General features: G+C 38.4%; 1 protein-coding gene across 1 annotated transcript in view; it reads right to left on the reverse strand.

Annotated features, from left to right (window-relative positions):
- Slc35f1 (solute carrier family 35 member F1) overlaps positions 1 to 14,774 on the reverse strand; it is a 462,243-nt gene that overhangs the window by 167,021 nt on the left and 280,448 nt on the right. The window lies entirely within an intron of this gene.

Raw genomic sequence — 14,774 nt, forward strand, 5'->3', positions numbered from 1 at the left:
TTTTCTGCCCTTTTCTCTAGGAAAGCAGACAACTTAGAGTCTTAAAAATCCAACCCTGAATTGTTAGGAGGGCGATGATAAAGGCTGAGTACAGTTTGGGACAAAGGCTCTTCTATTCCGGCCCAGGCCTCAGCAAGCAGATGAGTTATAAACTCAGAGCTGTGTATTCTCCTGACTTTTCTTTCATCTTGCTCATATTATCCCGGGATAAGATAGGGAAACCTTTGCTTAACCTTAGAGACACAAAGTTTGTCTGACGCTTTGTGCTTTCTAAGCTTGATGGAAAACAACTTCATAATATGGTCAAATTTTATTCTTGTGTTTTGCAATAAAGGCAGCACAAAAGGCCATTGAAGGTTTTCTTTTTTTTTAATATAAGAGAACAATTCTGTCAGTGTTGTTTCTCACAACATCTAGTTTTTAAAAATATATTTTATTTATTATTTTATTTTATGTGTATGAGTGTTATGCCTGCATGTAAGTAAGTGCACCCGTGTTGTGCAGTGCCTGCGGAGGACAGAAGAGGCTGTTGGATCCCCTGGAACTGGAGCTATGGACGGTTGTTAGCTGCTTCATGGGTACTGGGATTCAAACCTGGGTCTTCTGCAAGAACAGTCAGTGTTCTTAACCGCTGAGCCATCTCTCTAGCCCCATACAACATCTATTTTTTTATGGTCTGGAAAAGTCAAAATCTAAAGTTATCTGAAGATAAGAAATAAGAAGGGAGAATAGAAGGAAGGAAGAAATGGAGGAAAAGAGATAAGTAGAAAAAGGAAGGGAAAGAAGTAACAAAAAGAAAAGAAGAAATAAAAGGTGACAATTTGCTGAATTAATTACTAGGCAAAACAACTACAGCATACTTTTTTTCCTTACTGCATATACTTAAGGAATACAATGTAATTTTTTTTTCTGCATTGTGAATTGAACTCAGGGTCTTGGGCATGATGGGTAAATGCTATACCACTGATTTATATCTAGAGCCCCAACACGATGTATTTATATCTAGTGTAATCATATTATAGTCAAGCAAATTAACATACCCATCACTTAACAGTCACTTTTTCTTCTGATGTGGTAAGTCACTTTGCAAATTTCCAGCATATGCATAATTTTTTAAGCTGTCCTCATACATTAGATCTTGAGACTTAACCTAGTGGAGAACGCTATCAATGACCTAAGTCTATTTTATATCTCTCCCACAGTTGTTCTTTGCTATGGTTTTGTGTACTGAAGTTCTCTGAAAAAGTCAAACCTATGTTGAAGATTCTGCTGCTGATTGACTAATAGAACCTCTCTGGGGTGGAGAATTGGGGTGTTGTGCAATAGACTGAGGGTAGAAATGATCTTGAATTGTCTTTAGGTTCCTCAAAGGCCGTTTATCACTCACCTGTGTATCTGACCTAGCATTTTCTTTACTATCAGGTAAAACCTTTGGAATGTATTAATTTAGGAGATCACTAGTTTCTACCAACCCCAAAACTGACCTCTAGCAGCAATTTCCCTGCTTTGCTATAACCTGGTTACCTGATGCCTCCGCCAGTGTAGCTGATAAATGATAAATCATGCATCGATTCATGATTTTCTTCTGTTTTATGACTATAAAATTCATATAACCACTTCCACAGGGGAATGTGACATTCAGGGCAAACCAAATTCAAGTTCCTGGGGCATGGTCACTAGAATTTAGTTCAGAGTAAACAATCTCTTATTCCCTTTGGAATGCCAGCTCTGTTGCATAAACAGTTTGAATGTGGAGGGTCCTCCACAGGCTCAGGTGTTAGATGCTTGGGTGCCCTAGCTGCTAGCACTATTTTGGGAGGTAGCAAAAACTTTAGGAGCTGGGGTCTAGTTGGATGACTATGTCTTTGAAGATTACACATAGTTCTTAGCCCCTTTCTCTTGCTGCTTCCTGTCCACTATGAGGGGAGTAGCGTCTGTCACATGCTTCTGTTGACATAATGTTTTGCTTTGCCATGGGCCCAGAATCAACAGAGCCAGGAACAACGACTGAAATTTCTGAAACTCTGAGCCCAAATCACTCCTTCCCCCCTTAAATTGTTCTATTCAGCTATTTGGTCATAGCAATGGTAAAACTGGCCAGTACAGCCCTCCTTCAAGTTTATCTTAAATTTCAATATCACAAGTCTAACAGATAATATCTTGTAATGATAATTAAAGTGCCACTCTCATTCCAGCAACAAATGATATTTCTTGCACCAATAAGATTCTGTGTAATAAGCAACCCAAGCTAACAATCAATCAACCCATGATGTGACTAGGACTGCTAGATATGTAATACCCCCCTTGAACTTTGCCTTTGTTCCTTCTCTTTATAACTGCAAAGCTAGTGTTGGCTGAGATCTATCTTTTCATATAACCACATTGAAGATGAATTCCTTTCTGCTTCATCATCAAATTTGATTTTTTTCTCCATTTGATCTTTTGGAGCCAATGGCTGGGCCTGTTGTGTTAGACACTCCCCTCCCAGGTGGGGTCTTTGGCTGGCACTGCCACAACAATCCTATATAAATATACCGAAGTGCTCTTTGCCTTCTATCTCCCCATTCCCTGTCTCCATTCTATATTGTTTCTATGTGTTACATTTTCTGTCTTTCCTCTTTGTTCTTTTAACATTCCACATATAAGTGAGATAGTGTTTTTTTATTCTTTGATTTATGAATAATATTCCATTGTGTACGTATAGATAATTTTATGTTATAATACTAAACTATATTAATCAAAACAGTATTGACATAAACAGATGCAAAGATCAGTGGAAAGAGAGCTGGGAGTCTGCAATAACCCAAGCATATACGGTCAGCTACTTTTGACAAGAGTGCTGAAAAGACACGATGGGGAAAAGAACAGTTTCTTCTATTAGTGATATTGGGAAAATTGAGTAACTACATGCAGAAGAAAAAAAATTAGGCCCTTTATACCACATGCAAAATCAACACAAAATGGATTAAAGGCCTGAATATGAGACCTGATGTAAAATTCTTAGAAGGCACAAGGGCAAAGCTCCTTTGCCTTGGACTTTGCACCATGTTTAAGACATACAAGCTCAGGCAGCAAAAGTAAAATTTGATAAGTTAGACAAGTATATCAAGCTAAAACCCTGTTAGGAAAGAAAACAATCAACCAAATGTCAAATAAAGGGATAATATCTAAAATATATATGATGCTCACTCAATAGGGAAATAAATATATAGATTAAAAACTGAGCAAAGGACTTGAATATATATATATATATATATATATATATATCAACAAAGAAGATGAAAAAAAATGGCCGAAAGGTGAATGCAAAAGATAGCAAACATCACTTATCATCAGCAACATGCAAATCAAAACCAAGAGATACCAGCTTATGTCTAGAATAGCTCCTTAATTACGAAGGCTATTATCAAGACAACAGCAACAAAAACCAAACGCTGACAGAGATGTGGAGAAATATACACTGCTGATAGGAATGTAAATTAGTAAAGCCAGTATGGTGGCTCCTCAAAAAACTCAAAAGAAAACTACTGCGTCACCTACCAAAGTTTCTTCACCTAAAGGGAAGGAGAGTGCTCCAGAGGTATGTGCACTCCACTGTCCATCACAGTATTGGTCACAAAGGCCAAGACACAGAAGCAATCTACGTCTCACATATCACTAAGTGAATGAATAAATAAAGAGGATACACACAGAGAGACAGTTGTCGGTTTATAGATATGTATTGTTCCACTTTAAAAGACTTTAACATACCACTGTGCTATCAATGTTTCCACAGCTTAAGGGACTTCAGTCAGAGCTGCTGATTTTCTTGTACTATAATTTTTTTTTTGGCTGGACTTAAATGACCAGTTTGAAAGACGGCAGAGACATAACAGCATAAAAGAAATTTTCTGGGACCCAGAAGTGCCAACCCTAGGGAAGATTTAAACATTTTTGTTGGGAGCCCATAGCAGCATGCCTTTCTATGGTCTATGAGTCCATGTCAGGTTTGAGTATGCCTACAGCATTACTCAAGTTAAGAGAGCTATACAATGAAGCAATCAGACCAAAGATTCAGTTCTTTGGTGAGAGCTGACTGCTCAATGACTTGACCCAATGTGAATTAAACACATTGTGTAGCGCTCACAGAGGAACCAGCCAATAGGAATTCAAGCTGTTATCCCTGTCTGACTGGGACCAGTGACAGTAAGTGGCCTAACTCAGTCTCTTCCCCTGTGTGGAGCTTGCAAATGATTTATATACTAGGAAAGAGAAGAGTTTCTCCTTTGCCTGTAACAAAGACTATTTTTAACTCTCAGTTGAGAGAATTCTGCTTTTTGGCTCAGGTACCTTTTAGATTAATATGTTTCCTGAAATTGAAGTGACTCATTAAAATCTGTACTTTGAGTGGGCTGGTGGCTTGGTTGGCACATTTTTGCAGAACGGCATTTCATCTGGAAGATTCTGGAAAAGTCTTTCCAGCCACCCACAGCCCAGATAACTAGAGGAAACCTGATTAAGGAGCTGTCAAGGAAAAAGCCAAAACAGAGTCAAGTGTAAACTCTGTTATCATTGCAGAAAGCCTGTCTTGACCAAAAGGTGGAAAGGGTGGAGGAAAAAACTCAGCCTGTGTCTGTTACGATTTCTTTTTTATTCATAGATTTAGAAAACTGCTTCTATGAGTTAGTCACAAGTTTTATGCCTCTTTTTGCTTATATGTGTGTGGGGGGGGTTGGGGGCTGGACATTAATTAGAATACTTGTCAGTCTCAGCAAAGATGTTGAGGGAGAAGGAAATGGAAATAAAAATATGGTCTCAACATGTGAGTGCTCCATTTGATGGAAAGTCAGTTTCTTCAGAAGAGAAGGGAGAGGCAACATTCCTTTGCCTGCCTTTTTCGGGGTGTTGTTAACTAAATTATCTTCTTTCACAGAGTTTGACTCCGTGACAGAGAGCATGGGGGAGTAAACAATAGCAACTTGTGCACCCCAAAAGGATATGAGATCTTTCCAGAAGGCTGCTGGTTGAGCTTGAATGAGACTAAGGACAGACAAGAATGATGGGATTGATACTGGAAACCGGGAATCTCTGAGAATGGGCCTCTATAAAAAGTATCTGCACACACGAGCTTTTGAAGATAGCCAGGGCCCTGGGAAGCTGGCTTTGGTTCAAGTTGTCTAGGAAACTTACCGTCTAGCCTTAGTAGTGCACTAGACAGGAAAAGCCGAACCTTTATTTGGGTGGCGGAAACAGTTCTTTAAGTTCACTGCCCGTGCTGGGGATGGATAACATGTGGTTTCATTTGGATAGCTCAGGCTGCTTGGCAGGTCTTAAGGTTTTTTCCTCCTTTAGGGACAGAATCTCACTATGTAGTTCAGACTGGCCTCAATTTCACATCTTCCTCCTTCAGCTTCCCTGGGGCTGAGCGCACAGGTAAGTCCCATGTTCTTGCCAACTCCCTCTTGCTCACTTTCGTATTTCTAGAACCTAGGTTGGCACCTAGCAAGTCAAAGCAGCCATGTAAATCCTTGAGTCAATGTCATGAGCAATGAACCAACACACATTCATTATTATTTGGGTATGTGTTATTGTGTGTGTGTCTGCATGTCCGTGTGTACACATGTGCATATGCATATACATAAAGGATACAACTCTGGACATGGTTACACAGGGAGGCTGATGAGATCTGCATATGTCCCTGGCTAGCGGCCACACAGGATAAAACTTATGCTGCTCAACTTTGTATGTTGCATATATGTGTCAGGATAAATTTGTTGCACAAATAAATCTATTATGTGGAGGATGGGAGTTAACAGAGAGTTGAATGAAAATGAAACGATACAGTTTTTCAAGGGGTAATTTTAATCTATTCATTCTAGACAATCCACATCAAGTCCTGTAAGTGCCAGATACTGTTTGGTTTACTGAACAGGAGAGGCTTAATTCTTAGAATCGAAGAATGTAAAACACAGGTACCTAGACAGACCAGTACTGAAAGACTCTAGTGCCTTCTGAATGAGTACCAGACAGAGGCTATGGCATCCAGTGAAGGATGCCTGTTCTGCCTAAGGGTGGCCCCTTATCCAGCTCACCATCTGGGGTTGCCAGTCATGCACACCCAATGTTGAAAGTCTGATTAGTCTGATTTTTCAACAGAATCTGGAAATCCACATTTTAAGTGAAATGCTCTGATATTTAAAAAGGTTCCAACTAATTAGAATTTTTATAAACATTGTGTGGGTCAAACACAACACCATCTGTGGTCCAGACTAGCCTGTAGACTGTCAGCTTCCAATTTCTGTGTTAAACAATTTATGAAAATCATTATGACAAAATAGATAATCAGAGATCACCTGATGCCATAAAGGAGGCCTTAGTGTAGTCAAGGAATGGGTGCTTCTCAGAGAACCTGCATCAACACTAAGGTTACAGTGTGGATGAGGAGAGCATTGTGTATGTTCTTTGATTTTATTTTCCTGCTGATTTTGTGGTTAATGCCTGTCTGAGCCCTTCTTCCTCCCTCTATCTTCCCTCTGCTTACTCTTAATTCAAGCAGTTGCTAACTTTATTTTATTGCCTCAGGGAACTGGGGCAGGGCCAGTGCAAAAGTAGACTGCAAATCTTTCTGACTTTTATTTTCCCCAAGCCTGAGACCTTAGAAGTCATTTTCAGAAAAAGTAAAGGGAGAAGGATTTTCCAGTGTAGGCAATATTGGATAACCAAGGGACAAAGCACTTACCTCCTGCTCTAGCCAAGAGACAAATTACTAGCCAGACCTGATGGCATGGATCTATAATCCTAGCTAATCCAGAGGCCGAGAAGGAGGATCAGAAGTTCAAGGCTTGCCTGGGTAATTCAGTAAGATCCTATTTCCAAAAAAGGAAGAAGACTAGGGATACAGTTCTGTACAGTGCTTGCTTAGCATGCATGAGGCCCAAGGTTCAATCCCAGAGCCTCTTAGGCACCCTCCAAAGCTAGAAGAAAAAGGCATTTCAGAGAAGGGAGCATTTTGGCTCTCTGGCTCCTGCTAATGTTATGGTTATGGCATCTAGGCAGCTGGCTCTGTAGGCAGCTTTAAAACGTATACCTATACCCCAAGCATGACATCAGAAGCTGCTGGACCAGAAGGAGTCATGCAGACAGGAGAATGCTTAATCTGCCTATCCAGGCCTTTGACCATGGCTCCAAAACCTCAGCCTCATCCCTGATACTAGAAAAGTTCTTGAAGAGGAAGAAGGAAGGGAGAAACCCAAGTGTGATCAAAGTGAAGGTGTTTTCTTCCTCTCAGTGGTGGCTAAAGTTTGAACAGATGGAATCACAGGAAGTATAAAGGCATTTTTTCCACATCTCAGGATGTGGCTTGAAATTGAAATTATGTTTTTACTTAAGTTCCCACACATTAACTGTCTGTGTTTTCTTATAAAGTAATTTCAAAATCCTTCTTTTTATTTTAATACAAATATGTATGGCACATTTTTTGTCACAGTTTTATAGCCTGAAACACTTGAAATAATTTAAGGATAGTTTCTGCTGTGCCTCTCTGTAGACATTCGGGTGGATTCTCAGCAGGGAGAAGCAGGAGGAGGAGAACTGGGACATTTATTGTCACTTCATGGTCTCTGGGTGCTGGAGAGGGAGGTTTCACCCAGCATGTTATTCTCCTTCATAGGATACTGGTACAGATGCCACGCAGCACCAGGGCATAGAAACCCTTGGCACTAGATTTCTGTGAATCTCACTTCATGCATGGTAGGGCCAGGTACCTTGTTATCTACAAACACTTTTGAGAGCCTTTCTTAATAATTATTCCAGGATGCATGCACAACATAGTTTTGTCATATACAAATGAGAATGTGTGGTCTTCCTACCCCACTGAGGGAAGACCCAGCTTTTGTACATGTTATGTTGTGCTCTGTGTCTTTTTAGGAAAACATTAATTGTAGAAAGAGCTAGAATGACTAAATCACTCAGGAGAATCTGGATAGGTACTTGGGGTAAGCTCTGTGTTGGTTTATTAGCAATTGGACAAAAATCTTTGTTGAAAGATCCACTATTCTGTGGGTCAAAATAGAAAGAAATTTACCTCTACCTCCTGATTCAAAAGAATAGGAAACTAAAAGAGGGGTCAAAGATTAGAGAATATTATTCTCTTACTTTCAAGGAAGAAGTCAAATGAAAAAAAATTATAAAGTATATAAGAAAAGGAACTCTAGAAAATTATGACAGGAAGAATGATGGGTTCATAGTAATTTGCAAATGTATTAAATGTTAATACTGGGGTTAGAGAGATGGCTCAGAGGTTAAAAACACTGGCTGCTCTTGCAGAGGGCCCAAGTTCAATTCTCAGCACCAAGATGGCAGCTGAAAACCACCCATAATTCCAGTTTCAGGGGAATCAGATGCCCTCTTCTGACCTCCATGGGCATTGCATGACATGAGTACACTTACACACATGCAGGCAATACACTCATATACATAAAATGAAAATAATAAAATAGTTTGTAAGTGTCAATATTAAATTAAATATTATATTGATTGCAGTTGATTGATTGACCTTAAACCTACTTGTCCTTATGTCACAATAGCATCTCTAAATAGGCTATAGTTTCTAGAATGAACTAATCAAACATTCAAGGTAATAAAAGCTTACTCGGGAAGTACATGCATTGGGTTCCAAGGATACACTTTGCAAAACCCTGTTTCTTCATGACTACTCTTGAGTAGTGACTGCTCTGTTTTTAATGCTCTCACTTCATGGATTCTCCTCAAATTTTCTCTGAGATTCTATGTATGCCTTAGTACCTTTACTCTTTTTTTTTTTTCAATAATGTTTCTCAACCACCAAGGTAGAAATCACCTCTAATTTTCTTCTGAAGAGTGGAACTTTAGCTTAAATTGCAACAACAAAAAATACAAACATGTCATCTAATCATTTGCTACCTGTTATTGGTTTCCACACCACCTGGCAAACCTCAGAAAGTAAAGATCTTCTCTGTTGGCAGTATCTCAAGATGTCTGATGTTAACACAGTGAATTGCAGCAATCTGCACCACACAGCTTTTCTTATGTTGAAAACACATTTTGAGAGATGTGTTTAAAGTTTCAGAGGTAGACCCAAGATAAATCCTTCCAAGGTGTGAGCACTTTCAAAAAACAGCAATAGGGTTTAATGTAGTCACCTGAACATGGGGACCATGGCAACTACTAAACTTCTACTATAATGGTGTTTAATTGTTAAAATTGGTCAGGAAAATGTATCATCACAATTACTTTACAGTATGAGTCTCTAATAAGCTTATAAAGGAATAATTATAAATGTTTTATGCATAGTAAATATAATATATACAAACCAATAATGTCATTTCATAACAGCTAATAATACAGAAGACCACATCTATTTACCTCTTGATTATTTTGAAATTGCCTTTTGGGGTGTGGGTTTAATAATGCCCTGTGTTTATTCTGTACTCTATTAAATTGTTTAAGCCCAAAGAAAGAATAGCAAAAGATTAGTAAAGATAAATATAGAAAAATAAATTAAAACAAAGACAAAATAGAAAACATCACCCTGTCAAAAGTTACTTCCTTAAAAATCAAAATAATCAAACACATTTTATAATACTTCTTGATCTGTTAATTATTGAAAGTCATCTTAAATCTTTGCCATTTTGATAGACCAATTTTATTTTAGGTATTTTGGCTCTAGTTGACTAGGTTTCTACAGGCTTAGAATAGTTCAAGTTTCAGTTACCTAAATTCTTAGTTAATAATCAGCTTACTCATTACTACGTAATGTTTTTGTCTTAAATATTATATCAAATATATCTGCAGTAGCTTCCCATTTGTTTAGAGTTTTTCCAGTTGTATTTTCCCCATTCTTTATTTTCAATATTTAAAAAAATATTTCCATATATTAGGTGTGCCTTTTATAATCATCATATAGCTATCGCTTCAAAAATGTATTCTGGGTCAGTGAACTAGCTTACTGGGTAAAGGCTCTTGCCTCCAAGCCTCACAACTTGGGTTTGAACCCTAGTACTCACCTGATGGGAGGAGATAACCTGTTCCTGCAAGTTGTCCTCTGACATACACATGTATGCACATACCCACTTCCACATGCGCAGAGACATGCACACACACACACACACACACACACATGCATACAAAATGTAATTTTAAAATTTGTAAAAATTCCTTCTGATGACATTTTAATTAGAAAGGTTTACAAATTCATGCTAATTGTGATTTCTTTTTAAAATTTTTATTAGTTTTATTTTATGTGTATGAGTTTATTGCCTGTATGTATGTAAGTGCACCCGTGATGTGCAACATCTGTGAAGTTCGAAGAGGATATTGGATTCCCAGAACTGGAGTTACAGATGGTTGTTTGCCATGTGGGTACTGGGAATCGAACTTGGGTCCTCTGCAAGAGCAGCCAGTGCTCTTAATTGCTGAACCAACTCTCCAACCCTGCTAATTGTGATTTCTACCTCTACTCACACTCATTTTTTGGACTTTTCTGTCTCATGCTTCATTTCCTGCCCCTGCTGACACTTTATCTTACCCTGGATTTATTGAATTTTCCTCCTACATTGCACTGTCTTCACTCTAGTGGTTCTTTTCGACGTTTTTTAACCCACTGAATCCAATTAGTGCTGTCCATATATCCACAGGCATGGGGCCATCCACTGGGGCACCAGTAACCTACCAACATCCACCCTCCAAGAAAAAGAGATTCTACTCTGTTAGTGGTAACTTAAGAATTACAATATTCCAGGTCTAAAGTTAATTTTGCCCTCTTCTAAATCAATACAAGAACCTTGGAACATTTTAATCCTAACGATACTATTTTCTGTGCTATGTCTGTGGTTTATATTTTTTTCAAAATACAACCCAAATAAAGCTTTTTATACAACTAATATTTTTATAGATTTCTCTTCATGTTGCTCATTTTCTTTACTTAGCATTCTTTCTTAAACTGTAGACCTTACTAAAGTCATTTTTTAATTTTCTTGAAGTGCATGTGCATGCTTTGAATTTCTGTGACTAATATTCTAGCAGCAAAACATTTTAAGTTGTCAGAAAGTAGCCACAGTATATCTTCTTTTAAAACTCCTATAGAATTACAGGTTTTCCCCATTACTGCACTCTCTCCAATTTTTTATTCTTTGCACCATAGCCTATCACTTCTGCCTTATTTACCACCTTTCCTCTGGTGTTCTGCAGTATCATTATGATATGTCTAGATGTGGCTTTACTTTTTCTATATTGCTTCACCAGACTCAGACTCGAGGAACTGGAGTTTTTTCATTTTGAAATTTGCTCTCATTACTCTTCAGCACCTCTCTTTTCTTCTCTGGCCTCTTTCTAATGTCTGAGTTCACTGTGCATAATCTCATTCTCTGTGTGAACGGACAGCTGCTTCATTTTTCTGTCTTTACCTTTTGTGATGTATACTCGCAAATATTTGTAAGAAATAACTTCCAGTTAACTAATACTCTCTATAGTGAAACCACATCTGCTACTTAATTTCTATTGCAATGTAGTTTAAATCATTATGTTTCCATTTCTAAAGATGCTTTTTGTTTTCTGCGGTTGGTTTTTTTTTTGTTTTGTTTTGTTTTGTTTTTTTCTCCCTCCTCAACCTATCTGATGAAGTTTTAATGGTCTCTGTATTAGTTACTTTTCTGTTGTTGTGATAAGACACCATGAACAAGGCAACTTACAGAAGGAAGAGTTTATGTGAGCTTATGGTTCCAGGGAAAGGGGCCCATTATGGAGATAGGGTAGAGGAGGAAGGAGGAGGCCAGAACAGAAAGTCTAGAGATCACATCTTCAAGCAGGCACAGAGCAGAGCAACTGGAAATCTGGAAAGGCTGAAGAACTCTCAGAGCCCACTCCAGTGATTTGCTTCCTCCAGCAAGGCCACACCTCCCAAAACCTCCCAAAACACCACCGGCACCTGGGGACAAAATGTCCAAATACTTCGAACCACATTCTCATTCACACCACAGCCTCCTTCTTGTTGTACAATGAAAATTCTTTATTTATTCAGCATATTTACTTTAAATCCCTTATTTGACTGTTTCAATATCTGTAATCTTTTCAGGTCTGCTTCTGTGGTTTATTATTATGCTGGATTTTACTCATGGTGGTTCTACAGTTTGTTTATCATTAAAAACAAAAGCTAAGTAGTTCAGTTCATATTTCTTAGAACTGTATCTAGGGGTATTCAGATTTAAAAGTATATCCTTTAAAAGATCTATAAATGTTTATGCCTAACATCCAGGGAAACTGCCAATCTGCAACTACATAATTTTACCTCATAGTTTTAGATTCATATAAATAATATATTTTCTGGTCCCCAAAATGCATACACATGAGCTTCTGGTCAGCAATTTCCAGAGGAGGATAATTATTTTGTTCCATTTGTTTTGCTCCAGGCAGATCAAAGGCTCAGACAAGGACATGCCCCTATCTCCTTACCCATAGGGCAGATTCAATCCAGTTCATCCACTGATAGGACTTGTTTTCTTTGGAAGTTCTACATTTACTGTAGCTGTCTGGTTCTATGTTACTCATTTGTTGTGTTTCAGCCTTTTCTGAATACTACATCAATGACCGTTAAAACCCAGGTTCTAGACCATGAGGAGCAGCTGCCACATAGCTCAGGGCAAAGCCTTATTGGCATAAGTAAGTCTGGCCTCCACAAATTCCTATAACATGCTAGGTAAAGATGCTGTACTAGGACGAGCTTTTCAGAACACATATGATATGGTGTACTTGTAAATAATGACAAAAAGTTAGAATATGTCTCAATGTGACCAAACTAACAGATGCCCAGATTGCTAGTAAAATACTGTTTCTTAGTGTGTCTGGGGGGAGTACTTCTGGATAGAACAGTATTTTAATCAACAAACTGAATAATAAAGATGAACCTCACCAAATGTAGGAGAGTGCCATCGCATCAAGTTAGAGATCAGATGGAACAAATAGGCAGAGGAATCCAATCTTTCTGTCTCCTGGAATAGGTCACTCATTTTCTCTTGCCCTTGGCCACTGGACTTCTGGTTCTTGGACCTTCAGACTCTTGGACTTACACCATCAATCATAATTACCCTTTACCCTGTTCCCAGGACTTTGGACTCAAACTAAATTCTACCATTGGCTTTTCTGGTTCTCCAGCTTATAGACTACAGGTATGGGACTTAGCCCCCATAGTTATGTGAGTCAATTCCTCAGGCTATACATATGATGTCTTATTAACTCTGGAGAATGCTATCAAATACAGAAGGAAAACATTTGCCATGGTCCACAAAATTTTGAGGTAAGCTTGACTCTGGACAGCTTCTTCGTATTCCCCAGTTTATAGAAAGAGGTATATACAGGCTCACCTTAGAAAAAATAGTTTAATCTTTAGAAAAAGAGATGAATCAATTCAATCATGTGCCTTCTACATTAAAAATATTCAATAATTTTTCCTAAGTGTTGACACAATCTGTTGACTATGACCTCCATGAAAATATTCTTAAAGAGACTTTCCAGAGCTCTTTCGCTATTACCTAAGTGAAACTGAGCTGTAAAACCTCTACCAGAGAATCTGATTATATGTCAATCATAGGCCTGGGTGTTTAGTAGTTTAGCACAAATCTACTCTCAGGTATATGAAAATAACCTGGGGATAAGATAAGACAGTTATATTTGAGATAAATCTTCTATCTGTCTCAAGACCATCTGGGTTTCCTTACAGACATTGTCACTCTTCTCTAATTAGCTATGGTTAGGAACAAGGTCATCCCTGAGACTCGGTGAAAGGAGCTTTTTCCATACCCAAGTTCAATGGAATAAAATCTATATCTGGGCTTTAGTCATACGATTTCACTTAAACTATTTGTAACTCTCACCTCCTTAAAAGTAAATGATGGCTAAATGGTCTCATTAGAAAGATAGTATGTGGTAAAAGTCACTCAAAATATTAAAAATAGCATTTACCAAAAATAAGTTCTTTAAATAAGATGATCAGCTGCACTGAATCCAAAATAAAAGGATATGAAAACTTTAACAAAATATGATTCAGGAACATAAGATCTTTCCCCACACATGGGAAAATAGTTATGGCCTAAAAACAAGGTACCCTAAGGAGGGAAATATGGGAGAAAAATTGAGAACAAACATTCTAGAGAAAGAGGGAAAAGAAACAAGTTGGATCCTTTGGAGATTGGGCCAAACTTCCAGTCACCAAGCCTCAGGAGATATCGTGAGCGACTGACTTGCTGCTGTTTTCGGTTTAGGTGGATACTTGGGTTGCAAGTTGGGAAAGCCGCTGAGATAGAAGATCTATACCTCACAAAAATGATCATGAGATGGTTCAGCATCCACCTCACCTCACAAGTGTCACAAGAAGAGCGTTTAATGGGTGAGACCGGAAGCAGAGCACTAAAGCACTGGCTTGATAGCCAGCACTTAACCGAGGCACTTCCTTCCCACCAGAGATCAATGCAGTGCACATAGCCGTTGCCCTCTCACAGTGAAGAGATTAAAAAACACTTCTAAGTAGACAGAGTCGGTTTTCAGAGTTCATGGTAGAATCCAAAGAAACTTGAAACCTACAGTAGCACATTTAAAAAAAAAATCTCTACTTGGAACAATGTCACTATACTTGAATAAGAGTCTGCTTAAAAATATTTACTATAAGCCAGGCGTGGTGGTGCACGCCTTTAATCCCAGCACTTGGGAGGCAGAGGCAGGCGGATCTCTGTGAGTTCAAGGCCAGCCTGGTCTACATAGTGAATTAC

The sequence above is a fragment of the Nannospalax galili genome, unplaced genomic scaffold (genome assembly GCF_000622305.1).
Source record: "Nannospalax galili isolate Female #2095 unplaced genomic scaffold, S.galili_v1.0 scaffold417, whole genome shotgun sequence".
Classification (NCBI taxonomy): domain Eukaryota; kingdom Metazoa; phylum Chordata; class Mammalia; order Rodentia; family Spalacidae; genus Nannospalax; species Nannospalax galili.